The 22573-nt window shown below is 44.4% G+C and overlaps 1 pseudogene; it reads left to right on the plus strand.

The window, feature by feature from the left end:
- The first annotated feature begins 210 nt into the window (after positions 1-210).
- The window catches only part of LOC123733253 (multiple PDZ domain protein-like), a 23042-nt pseudogene continuing 679 nt past the window's right edge, over positions 211-22573 (plus strand).

Raw genomic sequence — 22573 nt, forward strand, 5'->3', positions numbered from 1 at the left:
TGGTTGTAGATCAACGGTCAGATCCTGTATGGTCGTAGTCACCAGAAAGCTACAGCCATCCTCAACAGTGTTGTAGAGGACCACAGCCACTAACATACAGTACTGTCAGATATAGTAGTAATGTATTATATATTATGTCCTGGTTGTAGATCAACGGTCAGATCCTGTATGGTCATAGTCACCCAGAACGCTACAGCCATCCTCAACAGTGTTGTAGAGGACCTCAGCCACTAACATACAGTACTGTCAGATATAGTAGTAATGTATTATATATTATGTCCTGGTTGTAGATCAACGGTCAGATCCTGTATGGTCGTAGTCACCAGAACGCTACAGCCATCCTCAACAGTGCTCCTTCTAAAGTCCAGATCCTCCTCACCAGGTACAGTACAGAACCAACACACTACACAGTAAATGGCATTACACTACACGCTGTTGAGACGCCCCCTGTTGACGTTTCCTGTAGAAGAGTTTGTATCAAACCATATCAAAGTCATTTGACTGGTGTTAAGTCATGTGATTTTACTGTGTTTGAAATATAGTAACTATTATGGATTTACTCATTTTCAATACGAGGACCATTAATCAGTTGTGACCACCGATTACTTCATTATATTTCCAAGATGGCGACTTTGATGTCTAACAGAGATGTTATTGTTTTGATCAGGAATAAAGCCGCTCTGACGCAGATGGCTCAAGGACCCATGGGTGGGGACTCCTCATCTTCCTCCATCCATCCCTCCATCTCTCTCTCCTCTTTTCTCCATCCCTCCATCCATGTCTCTTCCTCCCATCCCCCCATTCCTCCCCACTCTTCCGTCGGCACTGCCAGGAACGCCTCCTCCTCTAGCGGGCGATCTGATTGGCCAACGGGCTCCGCTCTGACCCCTGACCTCCTGAGCTGTCCCATAATACCCGGCGTTGACAGCACCATAGAGATCTGTAAAGGACACTTGGGCCTGGGCCTCAGCATCGTGGGGGGGTGTGACACGCTACTGGTAAGAGCGACAGAAAGAGGAGTAGAGAGAGAAAGAGAGACAGAGGGGAAGGAGGAAGTGGTGACGTGGGGGAGAGCAACGAAAGAGGGAGTGAGAGAGAAAGAGGGAGAGAGAAAGAGAGAGAGAGAGACAGAGAGTGAGAGAGAGAGGAGCAGAGAGAGAGAGAGAAGCAGAGAGAGAGAGACAGAGAGAGAGAGAGAGCGTGATAGTGTGTGTTTGTGTGTGTGTACCATGGAGATCTGTAAAGGACACACATAACTCGGCCTCAGCATCGGGATGATGTACTGTAGAACACCCTCTCCTGGGGTAAAATACCATCTGGTCTGATGATGTACTGTACTGTAGAACACCCTCTCCTGGGGTAAAATACCATCTGGTCTGATGATTACTGTACTGTAGAACACCCTCTCCTGGGGTAAAATACCATCTGGTCTGATGATGTACTGTAGAACACCCTCTCCTGGGGTAAAATACCATCTGGTCTGATGATGTACTGTACTGTAGAACACCCTCTCCTGGGGTAAAATACCATCTGGTCTGATGATGTACTGTACTGTAGAACACCCTCTCCTGGGGTAAAATACCATCTGGTCTGATGATGTACTGTACTGTAGAACACCCTCTCCTGGGGTAAAATACCATCTGGTCTGATGATGTACTGTACTGTAGAACACCCTCTCCTGGGGTAAAATACCATCTGGTCTGATGATGTACTGTAGAACACCCTCTCCTGGGGTAAAATACCATCTGGTCTGATGATGTACTGTACTGTAGAACACCCTCTCCTGGGGTAAAATACCATCTGGTCTGATGATGTACTGTACTGTAGAACACCCTCTCCTGGGGTAAAATACCATCTGGTCTGATGATGTACTGTACTGTAGAACACCCTCTCCTGGGGTAAAATACCATCTGGTCTGATGATGTACTGTACTGTAGAACACCCTCTCCTGGGGTAAAATACCATCTGGTCTGATGATGTACTGTACTGTAGAACACCCTCTCCTGGGGTAAAATACCATCTGGTCTGATGATGTACTGTACTGTAGAACACCCTCTCCTGGGGTAAAATACCATCTGGTCTGATGATGTACTGTACTGTAGAACACCCTCTCCTGGGGTAAAATACCATCTGGTCTGATGATGTACTGTACTGTAGAACACCCTCTCCTGGGGTAAAATACCATCTGGTCTGATGATGTACTGTAGAACACCCTCTCCTGGGGTAAAATACCACCTGGTCTGATGATGTACTGTAGAACACCCTCTCCTGGGGTAAAATACCATCTGGTCTGATGATGTACTGTACTGTAGAACACCCTCTCCTGGGGTAAAATACCATCTGGTCTGATGATGTACTGTACTGTAGAACACCCTCTCCTGGGGTAAAATACCATCTGGTCTGATGATGTACTGTACTGTAGAACACCCTCTCCTGGGGTAAAATACCATCTGGTCTGATGATGTACTGTAGAACACCCTCTCCTGGGGTAAAATACCATCTGGTCTGATGATGTACTGTACTGTAGAACACCCTCTCCTGGGGTAAAATACCATCTGGTCTGATGATGTACTGTACTGTAGAACACCCTCTCCTGGGGTAAAATACCATCTGGTCTGATGATGTACTGCACTGTAGAACATCTTCTCCTGGGGTAAAATACCATCTGGTCTGATGATGTACTGTAGAACACCCTCTCCTGGGGTAAAATACCATCTGGTCTGATGATGTACTGTACTGTAGAACACCCTCTCCTGGGGTAAAATACCATCTGGTCTGATGATGTACTGTACTGTAGAACACCCTCTCCTGGGGTAAAATACCATCTGGTCTGATGATGTACTGTAGAACACCCTCTCCTGGGGTAAAATACCATCTGGTCTGATGATGTACTGTACTGTAGAACACCCTCTCCTGGGGTAAAATACCATCTGGTCTGATGATGTACTGTAGAACATCCTCTCCTGGGGTAAAATACCATCTGGTCTGATGATGTACTGTACTGTAGAACACCCTCTCCTGGGGTAAAATACCATCTGGTCTGATGATGTGTACTGTAGAACACCCTCTCCTGGGGTAAAATACCATCTGGTCTGATGATGTACTGTACTGTAGAACACCCTCTCCTGGGGTAAAATACCATCTGGTCTGATGATGTACTGTAGAACACCCTCTCCTGGGGTAAAATACCATCTGGTCTGATGATGTACTGTACTGTAGAACACCCTCTCCTGGGGTAAAATACCATCTGGTCTGATGATGTACTGTACTGTAGAACACCCTCTCCTGGGGTAAAATACCATCTGGTCTGATGATGTACTGTACTGTAGAACACCCTCTCCTGGGGTAAAATACCATCTGGTCTGATGATGTACTGTACTGTAGAACACCCTCTCCTGGGGTAAAATACCATCTGGTCTGATGATGTACTGTAGAACACCCTCTCCTGGGGTAAAATACCATCTGGTCTGATGATGTACTGTACTGTAGAACACCCTCTCCTGGGGTAAAATACCATCTGGTCTGATGATGTACTGTACTGTAGAACACCCTCTCCTGGGGTAAAATACCATCTGGTCTGATGATGTACTGTACTGTAGAACACCCTCTCCTGGGGTAAAATACCATCTGGTCTGATGATGTACTGTACTGTAGAACACCCTCTCCTGGGGTAAAATACCATCTGGTCTGATGATGTATGTACTGTAGAACACCCTCTCCTGGGGTAAAATACCATCTGGTCTGATGATGTACTGTACTGTAGAACACCCTCTCCTGGGGTAAAATACCATCTGGTCTGATGATGTACTGTACTGTAGAACACCCTCTCCTGGGGTAAAATACCATCTGGTCTGATGATGTACTGTACTGTAGAACACCCTCTCCTGGGGTAAAATACCATCTGGTCTGATGATGTACTGTAGAACACCCTCTCCTGGGGTAAAATACCATCTGGTCTGATGATGTACTGTAGAACACCCTCTCCTGGGGTAAAATACCATCTGGTCTGATGATGTACTGTACTGTAGAACACCCTCTCCTGGGGTAAAATACCATCTGGTCTGATGATGTACTGTACTGTAGAACACCCTCTCCTGGGGTAAAATACCATCTGGTCTGATGATGTACTGTACTGTAGAACACCCTCTCCTGGGGTAAAATACCATCTGGTCTGATGATGTACTGTAGAACACCCTCTCCTGGGGTAAAATACCATCTGGTCTGATGATGTACTGTACTGTAGAACACCCTCTCCTGGGGTAAAATACCATCTGGTCTGATGATGTACTGTACTGTAGAACACCGTCTCCTGGGGTAAAATACCATCTGGTCTGATGATGTACTGCACTGTAGAACATCTTCTCCTGGGGTAAAATACCATCTGGTCTGATGATGTACTGTAGAACACCCTCTCCTGGGGTAAAATACCATCTGGTCTGATGATGTACTGTACTGTAGAACACCCTCTCCTGGGGTAAAATACCATCTGGTCTGATGATGTACTGTACTGTAGAACACCCTCTCCTGGGGTAAAATACCATCTGGTCTGATGATGTACTGTAGAACATCCTCTCCTGGGGTAAAATACCATCTGGTCTGATGATGTACTGTACTGTAGAACACCCTCTCCTGGGGTAAAATACCATCTGGTCTGATGATGCTGTACTGTAGAACACCCTCTCCTGGGGTAAAATACCATCTGGTCTGATGATGTACTGTAGAACACCCTCTCCTGGGGTAAAATACCATCTGGTCTGATGATGTACTGTACTGTAGAACACCCTCTCCTGGGGTAAAATACCATCTGGTCTGATGATGTACTGTAGAACACCCTCTCCTGGGGTAAAATACCATCTGGTCTGATGATGTACTGTACTGTAGAACACCCTCTCCTGGGGTAAAATACCATCTGGTCTGATGATGTACTGTAGAACACCCTCTCCTGGGGTAAAATACCAACTGGTCTGATGATGTACTGTACTGTAGAACACCCTCTCCTGGGGTAAAATACCATCTGGTCTGATGATGTACTGTAGAACACCCTCTCCTGGGGTAAAATACCAACTGGTCTGATGATGTACTGTAGAACACCCTCTCCTGGGGTAAAATACCATGTGGTCTGATGATGTACTGTAGAACACCCTCTCCTGGGGTAAAATACCATCTGGTCTGATGATGTACTGTACTGTAGAACACCCTCTCCTGGGGTAAAATACCATCTGGTCTGATGATGTACTGTAGAACACCCTCTCCTGGGGTAAAATACCATCTGGTCTGATGATGTACTGTACTGTAGAACACCCTCTCCTGGGGTAAAATACCATCTGGTCTGATGATGTACTGTACTGTAGAACACCCTCTCCTGGGGTAAAATACCATCTGGTCTGATGATGTACTGTACTGTAGAACACCCTCTCCTGGGGTAAAATACCATCTGGTCTGATGATGTACTGTACTGTAGAACACCCTCTCCTGGGGTAAAATACCATCTGGTCTGATGATGTACTGTACTGTAGAACACCCTCTCCTGGGGTAAAATACCATCTGGTCTGATGATGTACTGTACTGTAGAACACCCTCTCCTGGGGTAAAATACCATCTGGTCTGATGATGTACTGTAGAACACCCTCTCCTGGGGTAAAATACCATCTGGTCTGATGATGTACTGTACTGTAGAACACCCTCTCCTGGGGTAAAATACCATCTGGTCTGATGATGTACTGTACTGTAGAACACCCTCTCCTGGGGTAAAATACCATCTGGTCTGATGATGTACTGTAGAACACCCTCTCCTGGGGTAAAATACCATCTGGTCTGATGATATACTGTACTGTAGAACACCCTCTCCTGGGGTAAAATACCATCTGGTCTGATGATGTACTGTACTGTAGAACACCCTCTCCTGGGGTAAAATACCATCTGGTCTGATGATGTACTGTACTGTAGAACACCCTCTCCTGGGGTAAAATACCATCTGGTCTGATGATGTACTGTACTGTAGAACACCCTCTCCTGGGGTAAAATACCATCTGGTCTGATGATGTACTGTACTGTAGAACACCCTCTCCTGGGGTAAAATACCATCTGGTCTGATGATGTACTGTAGAACATCCTCTCCTGGGGTAAAATACCATCTGGTCTGATGATGTACTGTAGAACATCCTCTCCTGGGGTAAAATACCATCTGGTCTGATGATGTACTGTACTGTAGAACACCCTCTCCTGGGGTAAAATACCATCTGGTCTGATGATGTACTGTACTGTAGAACACCCTCTCCTGGGGTAAAATACCATCTGGTCTGATGATGTACTGTAGAACACCCTCTCCTGGGGTAAAATACCATCTGGTCTGATGATGTACTGTACTGTAGAACACCCTCTCCTGGGGTAAAATACCATCTGGTCTGATGATGTACTGTAGAACACCCTCTCCTGGGGTAAAATACCAACTGGTCTGATGATGTACTGTACTGTAGAACACCCTCTCCTGGGGTAAAATACCATCTGGTCTGATGATGTACTGTAGAACACCCTCTCCTGGGGTAAAATACCATCTGGTCTGATGATGTACTGTACTGTAGAACACCCTCTCCTGGGGTAAAATACCATCTGGTCTGATGATGTACTGTACTGTAGAACACCCTCTCCTGGGGTAAAATACCATCTGGTCTGATGATGTACTGTACTGTAGAACACCCTCTCCTGGGGTAAAATACCATCTGGTCTGATGATGTACTGTAGAACACCCTCTCCTGGGGTAAAATACCATCTGGTCTGATGATGTACTGTACTGTAGAACACCCTCTCCTGGGGTAAAATACCATCTGGTCTGATGATGTACTGTACTGTAGAACACCCTCTCCTGGGGTAAAATACCATCTGGTCTGATGATGTACTGTAGAACACCCTCTCCTGGGGTAAAATACCATCTGGTCTGATGATGTACTGTAGAACACCCTCTCCTGGGGTAAAATACCATCTGGTCTGATGATGTACTGTAGAACACCCTCTCCTGGGGTAAAATACCATCTGGTCTGATGATGTACTGTACTGTAGAACACCCTCTCCTGGGGTAAAATACCATCTGGTCTGATGATGTACTGTAGAACACCCTCTCCTGGGGTAAAATACCATCTGGTCTGATGATGTACTGTAGAACACCCTCTCCTGGGGTAAAATACCATCTGGTCTGATGATGTACTGTACTGTAGAACATCCTCTCCTGGGGTAAAATACCATCTGGTCTGATGATGTACTATAGAACACCCTCTCCTGGGGTAAAATACCATCTTGTCTGATGATGTACTGTAGAACACCCTCTCCTGGGGTAAAATACCATCTGGTCTGATGATATACTGTACTGTAGAACACCCTCTCCTGGGGTAAAATACCATCTGGTCTGATGATGTACTGTACTGTAGAACACCCTCTCCTGGGGTAAAATACCAACTGGTCTGATGATGTACTGTACTGTAGAACACCCTCTCCTGGGGTAAAATACCATCTGGTCTGATGATGTACTGTAGAACACCCTCTCCTGGGGTAAAATACCATCTGGTCTGATGATGTACTGTACTGTAGAACACCCTCTCCTGGGGTAAAATACCATCTGGTCTGATGATGTACTGTACTGTAGAACACCCTCTCCTGGGGTAAAATACCATCTGGTCTGATGATGTACTGTACTGTAGAACACCCTCTCCTGGGGTAAAATACCATCTGGTCTGATGATGTACTGTAGAACACCCTCTCCTGGGGTAAAATACCATCTGGTCTGATATTGTACTGTACTGTAGAACACCCTCTCCTGGGGTAAAATACCATCTGGTCTGATGATATACTGTACTGTAGAACACCCTCTCCTGGGGTAAAATACCATCTGGTCTGATGATGTACTGTACTGTAGAACACCCTCTCCTGGGGTAAAATACCATCTGGTCTGATGATGTACTATAGAACACCCTCTCCTGGGGTAAAATACCATCTGGTCTGATGATGTACTGTACTGTAGAACACCCTCTCCTGGGGTAAAATACCATCTGGTCTGATGATGTACTGTACTGTAGAACACCCTCTCCTGGGGTAAAATACCATCTGGTCTGATGATGTACTGTACTGTAGAACACCCTCTCCTGGGGTAAAATACCATCTGGTCTGATGATGTACTGTACTGTAGAACACCCTCTCCTGGGGTAAAATACCAACTGGTCTGATGATGTACTGTACTGTAGAACACCCTCTCCTGGGGTAAAATACCATCTGGTCTGATGATGTACTGTAGAACACCCTCTCCTGGGGTAAAATACCATCTGGTCTGATGATGTACTGTACTGTAGAACACCCTCTCCTGGGGTAAAATACCATCTGGTCTGATGATGTACTGCACTGTAGAACATCTTCTCCTGGGGTAAAATACCATCTGGTCTGATGATGTACTGTACTGTAGAACACCCTCTCCTGGGGTAAAATACCATCTGGTCTGATGATGTACTGTAGAACACCCTCTCCTGGGGTAAAATACCATCTGGTCTGATGATGTACTGTAGAACACCCTCTCCTGGGGTAAAATACCATCTGGTCTGATGATGTACTGTAGAACATCCTCTCCTGGGGTAAAATACCATCTGGTCTGATGATGTACTGTAGAACACCCTCTCCTGGGGTAAAATACCATCTGGTCTGATGATGTACTGTAGAACACCCTCTCCTGGGGTAAAATACCATCTGGTCTGATGATATACTGTACTGTAGAACACCCTCTCCTGGGGTAAAATACCATCTGGTCTGATGATGTACTGTACTGTAGAACACCCTCTCCTGGGGTAAAAATACCATCTGGTCTGATGATGTACTGTACTGTAGAACACCCTCTCCTGGGGTAAAATACCATCTGGTCTGATGATGTACTGTACTGTAGAACACCCTCTCCTGGGGTAAAATACCATCTGGTCTGATGATGTACTGTACTGTAGAACACCCTCTCCTGGGGTAAAATACCATCTGGTCTGATGATGTACTGTACTGTAGAACACCCTCTCCTGGGGTAAAATACCATCTGGTCTGATGATGTACTGTAGAACACCCTCTCCTGGGGTAAAATACCATCTGGTCTGATGATGTACTGTACTGTAGAACACCCTCTCCTGGGGTAAAATACCATCTGGTCTGATGATGTACTGTAGAACACCCTCTCCTGGGGTAAAATACCATCTGGTCTGATGATGTACTGTAGAACACCCTCTCCTGGGGTAAAATACCATCTGGTCTGATGATGTACTGTACTGTAGAACACCCTCTCCTGGGGTAAAATACCATCTGGTCTGATGATGTACTGTACTGTAGAACACCCTCTCCTGGGGTAAAATACCATCTGGTCTGATGATGTACTGTAGAACACCCTCTCCTGGGGTAAAATACCATCTGGTCTGATGATATACTGTACTGTAGAACACCCTCTCCTGGGGTAAAATACCATCTGGTCTGATGATGTACTGTACTGTAGAACACCCTCTCCTGGGGTAAAATACCATCTGGTCTGATGATGTACTGTAGAACACCCTCTCCTGGGGTAAAATACCATCTGGTCTGATGATGTACTGTAGAACACCCTCTCCTGGGGTAAAATACCATCTGGTCTGATGATGTACTGTACTGTAGAACACCCTCTCCTGGGGTAAAATACCATCTGGTCTGATGATGTACTGTACTGTAGAACACCCTCTCCTGGGGTAAAATACCATCTGGTCTGATGATGTACTGTACTGTAGAACACCCTCTCCTGGGGTAAAATACCATCTGGTCTGATGATGTACTGTACTGTAGAACACCCTCTCCTGGGGTAAAATACCATCTGGTCTGATGATGTACTGTACTGTAGAACACCCTCTCCTGGGGTAAAATACCATCTGGTCTGATGATGTACTGTACTGTAGAACACCCTCTCCTGGGGTAAAAATACCATCTGGTCTGATGATGTACTGTAGAACACCCTCTCCTGGGGTAAAATACCATCTGGTCTGATGATGTACTGTACTGTAGAACACCCTCTCCTGGGGTAAAATACCATCTGGTCTGATGATGTACTGTAGAACACCCTCTCCTGGGGTAAAATACCATCTGGTCTGATGATGTACTGTACTGTAGAACACCCTCTCCTGGGGTAAAATACCATCTGGTCTGATGATGTACTGTACTGTAGAACACCCTCTCCTGGGGTAAAATACCATCTGGTCTGATGATGTACTGTAGAACACCCTCTCCTGGGGTAAAATACCATCTGGTCTGATGATGTACTGTAGAACACCCTCTCCTGGGGTAAAATACCATCTGGTCTGATGATGTACTGTAGAACACCCTCTCTTGGGGTAAAATACCATCTGGTCTGATGATGTACTGTAGAACACCCTCTCCTGGGGTAAAATACCATCTGGTCTGATGATGTACTGTACTGTTAGAACACCCTCTCCTGGGGTAAAATACCATCTGGTCTGATGATATACTGTACTGTAGAACACCCTCTCCTGGGGTAAAATACCATCTGGTCTGATGATGTACTGTAGAACACCCTCTCCTGGGGTAAAATACCATCTGGTCTGATGATGTACTGTACTGTAGAACACCCTCTCCTGGGGTAAAATACCATCTGGTCTGATGATGTACTGTAGAACACCCTGTCCTGGGGTAAAATACCATCTGGTCTGATGATGTACTGTAGAACACCCTCTCTTGGGGTAAAATACCATCTGGTCTGATGATGTACTGTAGAACACCCTCTCCTGGGGTAAAATACCATCTGGTCTGATGATGTACTGTACTGTAGAACACCCTCTCCTGGGGTAAAATACCATCTGGTCTGATGATGTACTGTAGAACACCCTCTCCTGGGGTAAAATACCATCTGGTCTGATGATGTACTGTACTGTAGAACACCCTCTCCTGGGGTAAAATACCATCTGGTCTGATGATGTGCTGTAGAACACCCTCTCCTGGGGTAAAATACCATCTGGTCTGATGATGTACTGTACTGTAGAACACCCTCTCCTGGGGTAAAATACCATCTGGTCTGATGATGTGACTGTAGAACACCCTCTCCTGGGGTAAAATACCATCTGGTCTGATGATGTACTGTACTGTAGAACACCCTCTCCTGGGGTAAAATACCATCTGGTCTGATGATGTACTGTAGAACACCCTCTCCTGGGGTAAAATACCATCTGGTCTGATGATGTACTGTACTGTAGAACACCCTCTCCTGGGGTAAAATACCATCTGGTCTGATGATGTACTGTACTGTAGAACACCCTCTCCTGGGGTAAAATACCATCTGGTCTGATGATGTACTGTACTGTAGAACACCCTCTCCTGGGGTAAAATACCATCTGGTCTGATGATGTACTGTACTGTAGAACACCCTCTCCTGGGGTAAAATACCATCTGGTCTGATGATGTACTGTACTGTAGAACACCCTCTCCTGGGGTAAAATACCATCTGGTCTGATGATGTACTGTACTGTAGAACACCCTCTCCTGGGGTAAAATACCATCTGGTCTGATGATGTACTGTAGAACACCCTCTCCTGGGGTAAAATACCATCTGGTCTGATGATGTACTGTACTGTAGAACACCCTCTCCTGGGGTAAAATACCATCTGGTCTGATGATGTACTGTACTGTAGAACACCCTCTCCTGGGGTAAAATACCATCTGGTCTGATGATGTACTGTAGAACACCCTCTCCTGGGGTAAAATACCATCTGGTCTGATGATGTGTACTGTAGAACACCCTCTCCTGGGGTAAAATACCATCTGGTCTGATGATGTACTGTAGAACACCCTCTCCTGGGGTAAAATACCATCTGGTCTGATGATGTACTGTACTGTAGAACACCCTCTCCTGGGGTAAAATACCATCTGGTCTGATGATGTACTGTACTGTAGAACACCCCTCTCCTGGGGTAAAATACCATCTGGTCTGATGATGTACTGTAGAACATCTTCTCCTGGGGTAAAATACCATCTGGTCTGATGATGTACTGTACTGTAGAACACCCTCTCCTGGGGTAAAATACCATCTGGTCTGATGATGTACTGTACTGTAGAACACCCTCTCCTGGGGTAAAATACCAACTGGTTTGATGATGTACTGTAGAACACCCTCTCCTGGGGTAAAATACCATCTGGTCTGATGATGTACTGTACTGTAGAACACCCTCTCCTGGGGTAAAATACCAACTGGTCTGATGATGTACTGTACTGTAGAACACCCTCTCCTGGGGTAAAATACCATCTGGTCTGATGATGTACTGTACTGTAGAACACCCTCTCCTGGGGTAAAATACCATCTGGTCTGATGATGTACTGTACTGTAGAACACCCTCTCCTGGGGTAAAATACCATCTGGTCTGATGATGTACTGTACTGTAGAACACCCTCTCCTGGGGTAAAATACCATCTGGTCTGATGATGTACTGTAGAACACCCTCTCCTGGGGTAAAATACCATCTGGTCTGATGATGTACTGTACTGTAGAACACCCCTCTCCTGGGGTAAAATACCATCTGGTCTGATGATGTACTGTACTGTAGAACACCCTCTCCTGGGGTAAAATACCATCTGGTCTGATGATGTACTGTAGAACACCCTCTCCTGGGGTAAAATACCATCTGGTCTGATGATGTACTGTACTGTAGAACACCCTCTCCTGGGGTAAAATACCATCTGGTCTGATGATGTACTGTACTGTAGAACACCCTCTCCTGGGGTAAAATACCATCTGGTCTGATGATGTACTGTAGAACACCCTCTCCTGGGGTAAAATACCATCTGGTCTGATGATGTACTGTACTGTAGAACACCCTCTCCTGGGGTAAAATACCATCTGGTCTGATGATGTACTGTACTGTAGAACACCCTCTCCTGGGGTAAAATACCATCTGGTCTGATGATGTACTGTACTGTAGAACACCCTCTCCTGGGGTAAAATACCATCTGGTCTGATGATGTACTGTAGAACACCCTCTCCTGGGGTAAAATACCATCTGGTCTGATGATGTACTGTACTGTAGAACACCCTCTCCTGGGGTAAAATACCATCTGGTCTGATGATGTACTGTAGAACACCCTCTCCTGGGGTAAAATACCAACTGGTCTGATGATGTACTGTAGAACACCCTCTCCTGGGGTAAAATACCATCTGGTCTGATGATGTACTGTACTATAGAACACCCTCTCCTGGGGTAAAATACCATCTGGTCTGATGATGTACTGTACTGTAGAACACCCTCTCCTGGGGTAAAAATACCATCTGGTCTGATGATGTACTGTACTGTAGAACACCCTCTCCTGGGGTAAAATACCATCTGGTCTGATGATGTACTGTACTGTAGAACACCCTCTCCTGGGGTAAAATACCATCTGGTCTGATGATGTACTGTACTGTAGAACACCCTCTCCTGGGGTAAAATACCATCTGGTCTGATGATGTACTGTACTGTAGAACACCCTCTCCTGGGGTAAAATACCATCTGGTCTGATGATTGTACTGTAGAACACCCTCTCCTGGGGTAAAATACCATCTGGTCTGATGATGTACTGTAGAACACCCTCTCCTGGGGTAAAATACCATCTGGTCTGATGATGTACTGTACTGTAGAACACCCTCTCCTGGGGTAAAATACCATCTGGTCTGATGATGTACTGTAGAACACCCTCTCCTGGGGTAAAATACCATCTGGTCTGATGATGTACTGTACTGTAGAACACCCTCTCCTGGGGTAAAATACCATCTGGTCTGATGATATGTACTGTAGAACACCCTCTCCTGGGGTAAAATACCATCTGGTCTGATGATGTACTGTACTGTAGAACACCCTCTCCTGGGGTAAAATACCATCTGGTCTGATGATGTACTGTAGAACACCCTCTCCTGGGGTAAAATACCATCTGGTCTGATGATGTACTGTACTGTAGAACACCCTCTCCTGGGGTAAAATACCATCTGGTCTGATGATATACTGTACTGTAGAACACCCTCTCCTGGGGTAAAATACCATCTGGTCTGATGATGTACTGTAGAACACCCTCTCCTGGGGTAAAATACCATCTGGTCTGATGATGTACTGTACTGTAGAACACCCTCTCCTGGGGTAAAATACCATCTGGTCTGATGATGTACTGTAGAACACCCTCTCCTGGGGTAAAATACCATCTGGTCTGATGATGTACTGTACTGTAGAACACCCTCTCCTGGGGTAAAATACCATCTGGTCTGATGATGTACTGTAGAACACCCTCTACTGGGGTAAAATACCATCTGGTCTGATGATGTACTGTACTGTAGAACACCCTCTCCTGGGGTAAAATACCATCTGGTCTGATGATGTACTGTACTGTAGAACACCCTCTCCTGGGGTAAAATACCATCTGGTCTGATGATGTACTGTACTGTAGAACACCCTCTCCTGGGGTAAAATACCATCTGGTCTGATGATGTACTGTACTGTAGAACACCCTCTCCTGGGGTAAAATACCATCTGGTCTGATGATGTACTGTACTGTAGAACACCCTCTCCTGGGGTAAAATACCATCTGGTCTGATGATGTACTGTACTGTAGAACACCCTCTCCTGGGGTAAAATACCATCTGGTCTGATGATGTACTGTACTGTAGAACACCCTCTCCTGGGGTAAAATACCATCTGGTCTGATGATGTACTGTACTGTAGAACACCCTCTCCTGGGGTAAAATACCATCTGGTCTGATGATGTACTGTACTGTAGAACACCCTCTCCTGGGGTAAAATACCATCTGGTCTGATGATGTACTGTAGAACACCCTCTCCTGGGGTAAAATACCATCTGGTCTGATGAATGTACTGTAGAACACCCTCTCCTGGGGTAAAATACCATCTGGTCTGATGATGTACTGTAGAACACCCCTCTCCTGGGGTAAAATACCATCTGGTCTGATGATGTACTGTACTGTAGAACACCCTCTCCTGGGGTAAAATACCATCTGGTCTGATGATGTACTGTACTGTAGAACACCCTCTCCTGGGGTAAAATACCATCTGGTCTGATGATGTACTGTAGAACATCTTCTCCTGGGGTAAAATACCATCTGGTCTGATGATGTACTGTACTGTAGAACACCCTCTCCTGGGGTAAAATACCATCTGGTCTGATGATGTACTGTACTGTAGAACACCCTCTCCTGGGGTAAAATACCAACTGGTCTGATGATTGTACTGTAGAACACCCTCTCCTGGGGTAAAATACCATCTGGTCTGATGATGTACTGTACTGTAGAACACCCTCTCCTGGGGTAAAATACCATCTGGTCTGATGATGTACTGTACTGTAGAACACCCTCTCCTGGGGTAAAATACCATCTGGTCTGATGATGTACTGTACTGTAGAACACCCTCTCCTGGGGTAAAATACCATCTGGTCTGATGATGTACTGTACTGTAGAACACCCTCTCCTGGGGTAAAATACCATCTGGTCTGATGATGTACTGTACTGTAGAACACCCTCTCCTGGGGTAAAATACCATCTGGTCTGATGATGTACTGTAGAACACCCTCTCCTGGGGTAAAATACCATCTGGTCTGATGATGTACTGTACTGTAGAACACCCTCTCCTGGGGTAAAATACCATCTGGTCTGATGATGTACTGTACTGTAGAACACCCTCTCCTGGGGTAAAATACCATCTGGTCTGATGATGTACTGTAGAACACCCTCTCCTGGGGTAAAATACCATCTGGTCTGATGATGTACTGTACTGTAGAACACCCTCTCCTGGGGTAAAATACCATCTGGTCTGATGATGTACTGTACTGTAGAACACCCTCTCCTGGGGTAAAATACCATCTGGTCTGATGATGTACTGTAGAACACCCTCTCCTGGGGTAAAATACCATCTGGTCTGATGATGTACTGTACTGTAGAACACCCTCTCCTGGGGTAAAATACCATCTGGTCTGATGATGTACTGTAGAACACCCTCTCCTGGGGTAAAATACCAACTGGTCTGATGATGTACTGTAGAACACCCTCTCCTGGGGTAAAATACCATCTGGTCTGATGATGTACTGTACTATAGAACACCCTCTCCTGGGGTAAAATACCATCTGGTCTGATGATGTACTGTACTATAGAACACCCTCTCCTGGGGTAAAATACCATCTGGTCTGATGATGTACTGTACTGTAGAACACCCTCTCCTGGGGTAAAATACCATCTGGTCTGATGATGTACTGTACTGTAGAACACCCTCTCCTGGGGTAAAATACCATCTGGTCTGATGATGTACTGTACTGTAGAACACCCTCTCCTGGGGTAAAATACCATCTGGTCTGATGATGTACTGTACTGTAGAACACCCTCTCCTGGGGTAAAATACCATCTGGTCTGATGATGTACTGTAGAACACCCTCTCCTGGGGTAAAATACCATCTGGTCTGATGATGTACTGTACTGTAGAACACCCTCTCCTGGGGTAAAATACCATCTGGTCTGATGATGTACTGTAGAACACCCTCTCCTGGGGTAAAATACCATCTGGTCTGATGATGTACTGTACTGTAGAACACCCTCTCCTGGGGTAAAATACCATCTGGTCTGATGATGTACTGTAGAACACCCTCTCCTGGGGTAAAATACCATCTGGTCTGATGATGTACTGTACTGTAGAACACCCTCTCCTGGGGTAAAATACCATCTGGTCTGATGATGTACTGTAGAACACCCTCTCCTGGGGTAAAATACCATCTGGTCTGATGATGTACTGTACTGTAGAACACCCTCTCCTGGGGTAAAATACCATCTGGTCTGATGAGTGTACTGTAGAACACCCTCTCCTGGGGTAAAATACCATCTGGTCTGATGATGTACTGTACTGTAGAACACCCTCTCCTGGGGTAAAATACCATCTGGTCTGATGATGTACTGTACTGTAGAACACCCTCTCCTGGGGTAAAATACCATCTGGTCTGATGATGTACTGTACTGTAGAACACCCTCTCCTGGGGTAAAATACCATCTGGTCTGATGATGTACTGTACTGTAGAACACCCTCTCCTGGGGTAAAATACCATCTGGTCTGATGATATACTGTACTGTAGAACACCCTCTCCTGGGGTAAAATACCATCTGGTCTGATGATGTACTGTACTGTAGAACACCCTCTCTTGGGGTTGAGGGTGACAGTCCACATTTGAGTTCTCTCCGCGTATCGCTGACATACCTGGGTCATATTCATTAGGCCACAGCGTAGCAAAACGTTTAGCAACAGAAAACTAAAATGAATTTACTTCCCTGTAAATATGACTCTGATTCAACTAATTAAATTACGACCAGCCATTGCTGTGGCACGTTTTTAGTGAAGTAGTTTTTCTCTATTTTCTCCACCAGGGGGCCATAATAATCCATGAGGTTAATGATCTCTCTCTTCTCCACCATAATAATCCATGAGGTTAATGATCTCTCTCTTCTCCACCATAATAATCCATGAGGTTAATGATCTCTCTCTTCTCCGACCATAATAATCCATGAGGTTAATGATACCTCTCTTCTCCACCATAATAATCCATGAGGTTAATGATCTCTCTCTTCTCCACCATAATAATCCATGAGGTTAATGATCTCTCTCTTCTCCACCAGGGGGCCATAATAATCCATGGGGTTAATGATCTCTCTCTTCTCCACCATAATAATCCATGAGGTTAATGATCTCTCTTTCTCCACCATAATAATACATGAGGTTAATGATACCTCTCTTCTCCACCAGGGGGCCATAATAATCCATGAGGTTAATGATCTCTCTCTTCTCCACCAGTAATAATCCATGAGGTTAATGATCTCTCTCTTCTCCACCAGGGGACCATAATAATCCATGAGGTTAATGATCTCTCTCTTCTCCACCAGGGACCATAATAATCCATGGGGTTAATCATCTCTCTCTTCTCCACCAGGGGGCCATAATAATCCATGAGGTTAATGATCTCTCTCGTCTCCACCATAATAATCCATGAGGTTAATGATCTCTCTCTTCTCCACCATAATAATCCATGAGGTTAATGATCTCTCTCTTCTCCACCATAATAATCCATGAGGTTAATGATCTCTCTCTTCTCCACCATAATAATCCATGAGGTTAATGATCTCTCTCGTCTCCACCATAATAATCCATGAGGTTAATGATCTCTCTCTTCTCCACCATAATAATCCATGGGGTTAATGATCTCTCTCTTCTCCACCAGGGGGCCATAATAATCCATGAGGTTAATGATCTCTCTCTTCTCCACCAGGGGGCCATAATAATCCATGAGGTTAATGATCTCTCTCTTCTCCACCAGGGGGCCATAATAATCCATGAGGTTAATGATCTCTCTCTTCTCCACCAGGGGGCCATAATAATCCATGGGGTTAATGATCTCTCTCTTCTCCACCAGGGGGCCATAATAATCCATGGGGTTAATCATCTCTCTCTTCTCCACCAGGGGGCCATAATAATCCATGGGGTTAATGATCTCTCTCTTCTTCACCAGGGGGCCATAATAATCCATGAGGTTAATGATCTCTCTCTTCTCCACCAGGGGGCCATAATAATCCATGGGGTTAATCATCTCTCTCTTCTCCACCAGGGGGCCATAATAATCCATGGGGTTAATCATCTCTCTCTTCTCCACCAGGGGGCCATAATAATCCATGAGGTTAATGATCTCTCTCTTCTCTCACCAGGGGGCCATAATAATCCATGAGGTTAATGATCTCTCTCTTCTCCACCAGGGGGCCATAATAATCCATGAGGTTAATCATCTCTCTCTTCTCCACCAGGGGCCATAATAATCCATGAGGTTAATGATCTCTCTCTTCTCCACCAGGGGGCCATAATAATCCATGAGGTTAATGATGGAGGAGCAGCTCAGAGAGACGGGAGGCTGTGGGCTGGAGACCAGCTGCTAGAGGTATGGTTACACACACACATAAAAACACACACACACACACACACACACACACACACACACACACACACACACACACACACACACACACACACACACACACACACACAAACTGACGGATGAACATAGACGTACACACACACACTGGTACGCGGACACAAACACACTCCCACATTGAGGAGCAGCTCTGAGAGACATCAGACAGTGGGTACTAGAGGTATGGTTATACTACAGCTATACAGCTAACCCTTACATTTTCCCACATCTGGTGTGAGCAGTATGGTAGAATCACTACACCACTGATACCTAGCCAGACCTTTCAGACATGGTAACATTGAGGGGTTAGTGCCAAGGGGGAGGGATAGGGGGTGATTTAGGACCAGCTGAATCACTCCATCCTATTCTCTCTCTCTCTCACACTCACTCTCTCTCTCTCTCTCTCACTCACTCTCTCTCACACACTTCTCTCTCTCTCTCTCTCTCTCTCTCACATCTCTCTCTCTCCACTCTCTCTCTCTCTCTCTCTCTCTCTCTCTCTCTCTCTCTCTCTCACACTCACTCTCTCTCACACTCTCTCACTCACTCTCTCTCACACTCTCTTTCTCTCTCTCTCTCTCTCTCTCTCTCTCTCTCTCTTTTTCTCCAGGTGAATGGTATAGACTTGGGCCAGGCCACCCATGAGGAAGCTATAGGGGTGTTGAGGCTGACCCCTCAACGGGTGCGTCTCACGGTGTTCAGACATCAGCAGGAGTACGGGGAGGAGGACCTGTGGGATGTCTTCCAGCTGGAGCTCAGACTACGACCTGGACAGACCCTGGGGCTCAGCACTGTAGGGAAGAGGTAAGGGAACTGGTTTTCAACTGGTTCTCAACTGGTTCTCAACTATACTTGTTTTCAGCTGTCAAATGGTTCTCAACTATACTGGTTTTGAACTGTCAACTGGTTCTCAACTATACTGGTTTTGAACTGTCAACTGGTTCTCAACTATACTGGTTTTCATCTGTCAACTGATTCTGAACTATACTGGTTTTCATCTGTCAACTGGTTCTCAACTATACTGGTTTTAACCTGTCCACTGGTTCTCAACTATACTGGTTTCCAGCTGTCCACTGGTTCTCAACTATACTGGTTTCCAGCTGTCAACTGATTCTCAACTATACTGGTTTTGAACTATCAACTGGTTTTGAGCTGTCATAAATGTTATTGTGATGCCATGTTGATGTTTCCACTAGCAACGACACAGGTGTGTTTGTGTCTGAGATCATTGGAGGGGTGTGGCTGATGAAGACGGACGGCTGTTTCTAGGAGACCAGATCCTGTCAGTCAACAGAGAGGATGTCAGAACAGCTACACAGGAACACGTTACCTCACTGTTACAGGTTAGACACACACACACACACACACACACACACACACACACACACACACACACACACACACACACACACACACACACACGCGGAGAGGCTGTCAGAGCAACCGCACAGAAACATGTTTCCGCGCTGACACACACCTCAGTTGTTAGAGAGGAAGTCAGCGAAACCACACAGGAACACGTGACGCTGCTGCTACAGATCTGACACACACACACATACACACACACACACATACACACACACACACACACACACACACACACACACACACACACACACACACACACACACACACACACACACACACACACACACACACACACACACACACACACACACACACACACACACACACACACACACACACACACACACACACAGAGAGGATGTGAGAGCAGCCACACAGGAACACATCACAACTCTGCTACTGATCTGACACACACACACACACACACACACACACACAGGTTTAACTTCTCTCTATCTCTCTGCTGTGTCTCTCAGAGCTGCAGCAGTGGAACGGTGATCCTAGAGATCGCTCGCTTCAAAGCCGTCGGCGTTCAGTACTCCTGTGGAAGTCTGGTAAACAGAGTGCTTCACAGCCTCTTCACCCCACAACATCATGTCTATCGTCTCATTGGGCTTTTGTGTTTCTCTTGTCAAAAGTGGCCTGGTCTAAAGGTTTGTGATGTTGTGTTGTCCAGAGTGGGGACTCCGTTGGCAGTGACAGCTCCACCCTGACCCCCTCCACTGTGTATGATGTCCAGGGTCACCACCCGGGGGGACACAGAGAGACGCCAGAGAGGAGAGGACGACAGTGAGTGAGATTGATCCTGATCAGAACATATTTCACAGTGTTAAACAACATACCAACTTCCGGAATAGTCAGATCCATTGTAAACAGTTACTTAGAGTAAACTACAGTAAAAAGTTCAGCCACCAGAGGGAGACAGAGAGACACCAGAGAGGAGAGGGCTACTGTGAGAGATTCACTCTCTGATTATGGGATGTCTGGTTTGTAACAGGACCTCATAGTAGACACATCAATGCAACGCTGTAAACTCATTGAATGGGTGTGAACAAGTGTACACCCAAAACATCCTTTTCAGTAATAAAGGCTATTTTCCCCCACAGCACTGGAAGACCACCATGACATAAGGACAGTGGTGATACATAAGGTGGGATATACACTACTTTGGGTTTGTGTCTTTTTCTATCAGAGCAAATGCTGAGCACAGCTGGAATATATATGGTTGTTATATGGAATATATATGGTTGTTATATGGAATATATATGGTTGTTTTATGGAATATATATGTTTGTTATATATATGTTGTTATATGTAATGTATATGTTGTTATATGTAATATATATGTTGTTATATGTAATATATAAGTTTGTTCTATGTAATATATTTGTTTGTTATATGTAATATATATGTTGTTATATATATATGTTGTTATATGTAATATATGGTTGTTATATGTAATATATATGTTGTTATATATATATGTTGTTATATATATATATGTTGTTATATGTAATATATATGTTATATGTAATATATATGTTGTTATATGTTATATATGTTGTTATATATATATGTTGTTATATGTAATATATATGTTGTTATATATGTTGTTATATGTAATATATATGTTGTTATATGTAATATATATGTTGTTATATGTAATATATATGTTGTTATATATGTTGTTATATGTAATATATATGTTGTTATATGTAATATATATGTTGTTATATATATGGTTGTTATATGTAATATATAGTTGTTATATGTAATATATATGTTGTTATATGTTATATATATGTTGTTATATGTAATATATATGTTGTTATATATATGTTTTTATATGTAATATATATGGTTGGTATATGTAATATATATGTTGTTATATAAATGTTGTTATATGTAATATATATGTTGTTATATGTTATATATATGTTGTTATATGTAATATATATGTTGTTATATATATGTTTTTATATGTAATATATATGGTTGTTATATGTAATATATATGTTGTTATATATATGTTGTTATATGTAATATATATGTTGTTATATATATGTTGTTATATGTAATATATATGGTTGTTATATGTAATATATATGTTGTTATATATATGTTGTTATATGTAATATATATGTTGTTATATATATATGTTGTTATATATATGTTGTTATATGTAATATATATGTTGTTA

The sequence above is a fragment of the Salmo salar genome, unplaced genomic scaffold, assembly GCF_905237065.1.
Source record: "Salmo salar unplaced genomic scaffold, Ssal_v3.1, whole genome shotgun sequence".
In the NCBI taxonomy this organism is placed as follows: domain Eukaryota; kingdom Metazoa; phylum Chordata; class Actinopteri; order Salmoniformes; family Salmonidae; genus Salmo; species Salmo salar.